The following is a 7,265-nucleotide window of genomic DNA, read 5'->3' on the forward strand; positions in this document are numbered from 1 at the left end:
GATGCCATCGTACGTGACCCCATCACGTTTATTTTGTGTCAATATTGTTTATATGTGTGCACATATGATTGCGTCGACATTACGTTTGTTTATATGTTGTCTCTAGAGCGGCGTCGCGAACCGTCTCTAAGGACAATGTGGAGTGATTATTTCTAACCTTCACATCTCGATATGTTTCTTGAGTTGATGTTGTTTACATGATAAAAGTCACATCAAGGAGCATGTACAAGGTCTCAAAGATGTTGAAGCTGCTCAAAGATATTGAAGTTGTTCAAAGATATTGAAGAATTTGCATCAACTCAATTGTATATATAGGTTTATTAAACTTCCAAAGATGCTTAAAGCACACATTGTATATTATGGAGTGATGTGGCTCCTGAAAGATGTATTTTGTAAACTTTGATAATTGTTAATATAACAATGCATGTATATGGTGTTGTGGGTTTTTCCCTTGTACCCCCAAGGGTTTTTTCATCCACAGTTAGGGACTCCTATTTGAGTGGGGGTGTTGGAGCTATATATACCAACCCCTATGCTATATATAGCTAGGAGTCCCCACTATATAAGTGTACTCGATCAGTGTGTGCACTCCACACACTTTGGGGATTGCATATCATGGTGTCATCTCTCTCTCTCTCTCTCTCTCTCTCTCTCTCTCTCTCTCTCTCTCTCTCTCTCTCTCTCTCTCTCTCTCTCTCTCTCGTCTACATGCACTCTCTCCGTCCGGATCAACCATTGTGGGCATTAGGGATGGTCAAGAGGCCATTCCCCCGCAATTATTCAATACCTTCAACCAGCAACCTTTCAATACGTTGGAAAATTTATAGGATTTTCCCTTGATGAGCAAAAAGACAATCAAAGGGCACGTATTCAATCGAGAATTTGAAAGATTCTACAACCCATTCCCAGAGTTGTTTTGGGTCAAATTTCTTAAAAATATCAACATTGTTACCTTCAAATTTTGGTTTTGATTTTGGCATCATTAACTTAAATCAAACCTGTGGCTCGGCAAATCATCTCAACATATAGAATTGATTTAGCAAGGTCAAACAATCTTCTAGTTTTGTGATTTCTCATTGTTTTTTGCAAAGCGGTTATTTCTTACCAAATAGTATCTTTTTCTTCTCAGCTTAGCACTACACCATGGATTTGAACATAGATATGCATCATCACTTTTTCTTTGAGTGTCTTGCAGGTGATGCATCTGCTCTTATCTCGCCACTGGCTATATTCACGAACAACATCAAGCATAGATAATACCATAGAGTCCCTTGATTTGCAAGATTTTAAGACATTACAATCATGTATGTCTATCATTAAAAAAACAATTGCATGATGGAAATGAAAATGTCACAAAATTGTTTGATTTGGTAGTGCAATATCAGCATCAATAGGCCAAGGACCCTACAAATGAGTATTTTAGGGGTCCATCAGGCAGTGCACCTATAAATCCTACCCCTGACATTCCAAATCAAGGCTCCAATCGGACTCGTTGTTTGTTCTTACCCAGAACAAAGTCATTGTGCATCATTTTCCATAAGTCGCTCATGGGGAGGAAAAAGAAGACAACAAGGATGCCATGAATATCTTCCTAGGTAAATGGGACCATATTCATGGTTTGTGTCAAGATCCGTATGGAGTCAATGCCGTGCAAACTAGTTTGACACTAGAAGGTGAATCTTATAAATGGTGGACATTGCTCAAGCAGAAGGGCACAATGCTTCATTCATGGGTCACCTGCAAGGATGTGTTAGAAAAGAAAATTTTTCCACTGTAAGAAGGACAAAAACTAGACCGCATGGAATAAGTGCTTTATGAATCAACATAAGACACTTCTTGAGTACATTTTGCACTATCGAGATGTTATTCTCAAGCTTGAGGGTTTAGATGTCTTCCACCAGGTAAGAGGATTTATCCACGGGCTAAATCATAAGATTAAGAAGTATGTTACAACACAAGATACCGAAACACTTGAAGAAGTGATAGTACAAGCTCATAAACATGATGATCCAGATTTAGAAAAATTCATAGCACACACAATGTGAATGAAACTATAAATGCATGTACATCTCATAGTTAAAAAAATATAAAATTTATGGTCACCTCATTTGATGCATCCAGATAGCGAGAGGGGCCTTGCAGCCATCTATCAACTAAGGACTTTGAAAAGCTAAATAAAGATAATTTGTGTTTTAATTTTTTGGTAATTGGGCATGGAAAAAAGGATTGTCCATAGAGAATTGTTTTGTCCAAGGAAAAGATAAAGCGTTTCACATGGTGCAATTACTTCCTCTAGAGTCCTCTCCTCACTAAGGTAAAAGTAACTCACACCAACATTGTGCATGACTGTTATATTATGGCCTCTATGTAGCAAGTGACTTTTGGTCCACGTGAGCTTCTGTGAATGCATGGGTCTATCAAGGGTCACAAGGTGAGGATCTTGATATATGACAATGCACCTCACAATTTCATTAAATACCAATTGGTGAAATGTCTAAATCTATCATAAAACCATAATATCCACCGCTACAAGGTAGCTATGATTAACAACCATGTTGAGGTGTGCGATACATAAGTTAAGGGGGTTCCACTTGAGATCAAGGGGTATGAGAGCCTTGGATTTTCAAATCATGAATATAAATAGGGAAGATGTGGTTTTGGGTTGCATGAGTTGGGGCCCTCGATATGTCAAATCTGTGAGCATAAAAGTTGTATGTTTGAATCCACCAATGGTGTGCATGTATTGCTATTGGGGAAAAGGATGTTCCTTCCTTACCACTTGTTTGTATAGTGGAGCTTATGAAGCTCTTCTCAGATAATGAAATCAAAGAGATTTTTTTGTGTTTCTCCTTGCGTCAATTTTAATCTAATCTTGATAATACTCTCAGCTTAGAGAGAGAGAGAGAGAGAGAGAGAGAGAGAGGGAGAGAGAGAGAGAGAGAGAGAGAGAGAGAGAGAGAGAGAGAGAGAGAGAGAGAGAGAGAGAGAGAGAGAGGAGTGTTGCTAGTGTGAGGCTGAGTAGGGGTTGGGAGGGAAAGAGAGAGTAACCTCCTCGTATAGGTTCGAAGAGAGAGAAGAAGAGGGTGAGCCTTTTGGTTTCTCTTTGTAGATCATCAAAGAAGTGGAAAGAAGAGTTTATGTTTTAAAAATAAGGTGAGGAGTCATGATGGTTTGCTGAAGGTAAGGGGGGAGGGGAAGATCTCTTGGAAGCAAGTCTTAATCAATGTTGCAATTGTATTGTTTTAATATAAAATTGTGTTGTCCATATACACACATAATTACAAACTAGCAATTCCAAACCAACCTATCGATCGGTCTGGCCCCTAGCACTACCTTTGGCGACGGATTGTAGATATAGAAATACGATTTCCTTCCTCCTGTCCCCCCCACACAAATGCACACACATCTACATAGAGGTGAAATGGTGTGGAGTCACCCTTACGCTGGCGCTTATTTTTTCCAAGCTCCATACAGAAGTAGTGATAGCCGTTTTTTGGCTTTCCATAGTGGCCATAGTAAGCTACCTCACCCTATCAAATCACTCAAACACTATGGCTATCCCTACCATTTCACTATATATAGGTGTGTGTGAGTTAGGGAACTTTTCCCATATTTTCTTTAAAACCCTCAGCTAGCTAGTCACTGGGCTAGTTGAGCCAAAAAAATAAAAAAATAAAAAAAATTATAAGTATATTATGGGCCATTTGTGTGTAAATATTTCATTGTATATAGGGCCTAAATAAAAGGATTTTTTATAATTATTGTGGTATTTATTTAAATATTTCTACCTATGGTGTGTTATTTATGCTATGTACATTGACTCACCATTACCATATTTTTTCTTATCATTTTGCATACTCTTTTTTCCATATAAAAAGAATTTCATGCAAGCTTCTCTTATTTTTGGTGTAACTCCATCCCAACAAAAATCCAAAAAAACTGGTTCTATTTATGTGTATATTTTTTTCAATATTGTGATTTTTTCCTTCCTACATATATTCTCTATTACTCTCATAAATTAGACCACCAAAAATATTCATCTTTTTATGGTAGACTTATAATGAGAGAGATTTATTTTGACCCTTTATATTTTTCCACCTATATTATTTATATTTGACATGTACATATTTTTTAGACCCCTCAATATTTGATTTTCTTAGTTGTACTATTCACTTATATCATGATCTCAACAATATCTTCAATTATAGACCTACCAAATAAGGTCAAGCGTAGGTTGCATGCATACATGCACTATGAAGGGCTCACTCTTGGAGGTATTCAAAAGAATCATCCAAAGAAGGACCCCACAAGGACCTTGTGCAGTGGGAAAAAACGGTCGGTTTTGCTGAATTTTTAAAGTTCACTTGCTCTCCGAATTTGAAAAGGTGATACAATCAAAAGTTGTAGCTCGTGGGCTGAACTTTTGCCTCAAAGTTTTTCATATTTTTTTGAGCTACGAGCTGTGAGCTATGATTTTATTAGTGGACCCCAGTTTTCCCATGCTATGCAGCCACACTCTCTCTTCCACTTTATCATTTTCCTCTTTCACACACACTTCTCCACTCATCATCCCCACCTCTCTCACCACTCCTCTCTGCACCCTACTCACCTTCTCCTCAACCTTGAAGAATAAGAGAAACCATGGTGAACTCATACCTCCCACACACAATTCCATTCCAAAATTGACCACCTAGTCTCATTTTTCCTCCTCCAATTTACCCATATCTATCAAAAAAAACCACAAAATTCAGCCTCTTCTCTTAAAAGACAGCATCATGGTGGTTGATTACTCAGCTTCAATTACCTTGTCTCTCAAGGAAGGTCAAGAGTGGAGAAAAAATGTACCGTCAAAGCTAGTGGACCGTCAACAAGCGTCAAAATTGTCCCTACTCAAGACACTTGGAGCATCAACCTTGTAAGAAATCCACCTTTTCTTACCTGTTAAGAGTTTTTCTTCCTTATTTGTATCCTACATGGATAATCCCATTGTAAATATCCAATTCCATTTGTAAATTAATACTAAATCTACTAACACTAACCCACTATGACAAGTCCTATCACCTCCATTTCTCTCCTCTCTCTTTCCCCACCAACTTCTTGATAATTCCAAGCAAAAGAAATTAGATAAATTGCTGAAAATCTAACCCAACCATGGTTAGAGGAGTAACCCTAGCCTTCAAATTGCTATAAAAGGAGGGTGTAGCTAGCACAAAAGGGAGAGCCATAAGCACAAAAGGGGGAGCCATAAGCAAGAGCACTATGCTATAGCTTGAGAAGCCAAGCTCAACCTCTCTAGAAGGAGCTCTTGAGTGGAAGCTCATTGTCTTATGCATGTGCATGTGTTTTAATAGGAGATTAGCAAGGGAACTCTATGCCATTGTAAGAGAGAGTGTGATCACTCAATTGAGAGTAGGAAATCTATCATTTCTCCTACTAGTGTAAGCTTAACATTTGCTGAATCAAGGAGGGTGGATTTGGACTAAGCTTGGATACTTTGTCTCTCTTCCCACGTGAAGTAATGGACAACAATGATGTGTAAGTGTCTTGGTGTTTTTTTTTTGTTAAGTTCTTGATAGCTTGTCTCTAGTGTTGTCATCAATTTAGCCATAAATCCCACATACTGTAAGAGGGCGAAAGGGTGGAGAGGACTCCCCTGACCTTAAGACAGTGAGTGGGGTGGCTTTTCTTGTGATGTGTTGTGGAGTAATTTACTCAAGCTATGATGAAAAAATACTAATATCACTTTGATTGGTCATGACAGATTTGTAAGAAGGTATTAGTGCAACAAACACCCCCTCCCCCTTCTCTCTCTTTCTTACATATATAATTGTGTTTTCTTGATCACTGCGGATACGTTTCAAAGCAGCCTGAGTACTATCTCTCTCTCTCTCTCTCTCTCTCTCTCTCTCTCTCTCTCTCTCTCTCTCTCTCTTTACGCGTCCTAGTTCGCATCCAAACTAGGTGGTGCCCCAAATTTGTGTAGGGTTAGGTTGCGGGTTTCTGTGTGTGTTTGTTGTTTTTTCCAACCCCAACCCAATTGAGCAGCACGGGAGCCTTGAAGGGTGTCTAGAGGTTGCTCTTCTTGTTGCCCGCTCCGGACCGCCTCAAATTGGTGCCTCCACTGAGGACGGCTTGTGTATTTTTGTGTAGAATCAACCTTTAGCATAGTCAAGTAGTTTGCATGAATCACGAAAATTTGTATGATCCCTTCATTCCCATTGCAAGGCAAAAGGTACACATAATTGTTAGTACTAAGTTGCAATTTCAACGTGTCATTCGTAGAATTTTAGGTCCTCTTAGGTTGGCCGAGATAAACGCTTCAGTAAATCCTTTTATTTTGCCTCTCATTAGGTACGACCTTAGTTTGGACGTCTATATTTTTGTTTTGTTTTAAGCATTAGGTCATGCATAGACCATGGATAATGGCCCAGGAATAGAGGTTTTCTCCTTCCATTTCACTCCACACATTAGAATAAACATTGCAATTAGTAGGAAAATCCATTTTCAACAACGTATGGTGTTCATGTTTGGTGCCCAAAGAGTAGGAGAAATTCTTGCATCACCAAACCCTGTCATTCTACCTCTCATCAACTACCACACTTCTTTTGATGTACATGTGTTCATTTTATTTTAAAATGAAGCGCAGCCTGGCAAAATAGTGTGTATGTTTGTTTTTTCTTTGTCCAAGTTGTTACAAGAAACAAAAAATGATCATTTGTTCTAACTGGGAATGTGTGTGTGCAGTGAAAGTTCAATCCTTAGAGATCTAGCTCTATTACCAATTGAGTTTCAGGAGCAAGTAGTAAGGCGTCTCCCTCATAACAAGAGGGTGGTGAAGTTAAGACGGAAGGTCCTACGCGTGGATTCCATTTTCCTCTTGTTGTTGGGCACTAAGGAAGACCGCACATTCGTCCAACTAGTGTGTGCCCTAAGATTGGTAAATAGAGTGAAATTTGGCGTTTGGCGAGTGCATTTCACCATTGAGGAAGACTCTTCAGGAAACTTGCGGCCAGAGTTCATGCTTCATAGACTCACATTTGGTGAATTTTTCCCTCATTTGCGTCTTATTAATAGTCTTCCTTTCGCTTTCAACAAAGGAGATAGGGAGCTATTCAGAGCTTGTCTTAATAAAGAGAGCATAGAGAAGATTGCAAATTTGTATAAATTCTCATCCTTCTCTACTTTCTATGACACTTTGTTCATAGAGACATTGTAAATCTCTTTATGCTTTTGAATGATTTAACCATAATCCTAAGGAGGTTTTG

Source organism: Adiantum capillus-veneris, chromosome 16, assembly GCF_014529385.1.
Source record: "Adiantum capillus-veneris isolate H3 chromosome 16, ASM1452938v2, whole genome shotgun sequence".
NCBI classification, from domain to species: Eukaryota; Viridiplantae; Streptophyta; class Polypodiopsida; order Polypodiales; family Pteridaceae; genus Adiantum; species Adiantum capillus-veneris.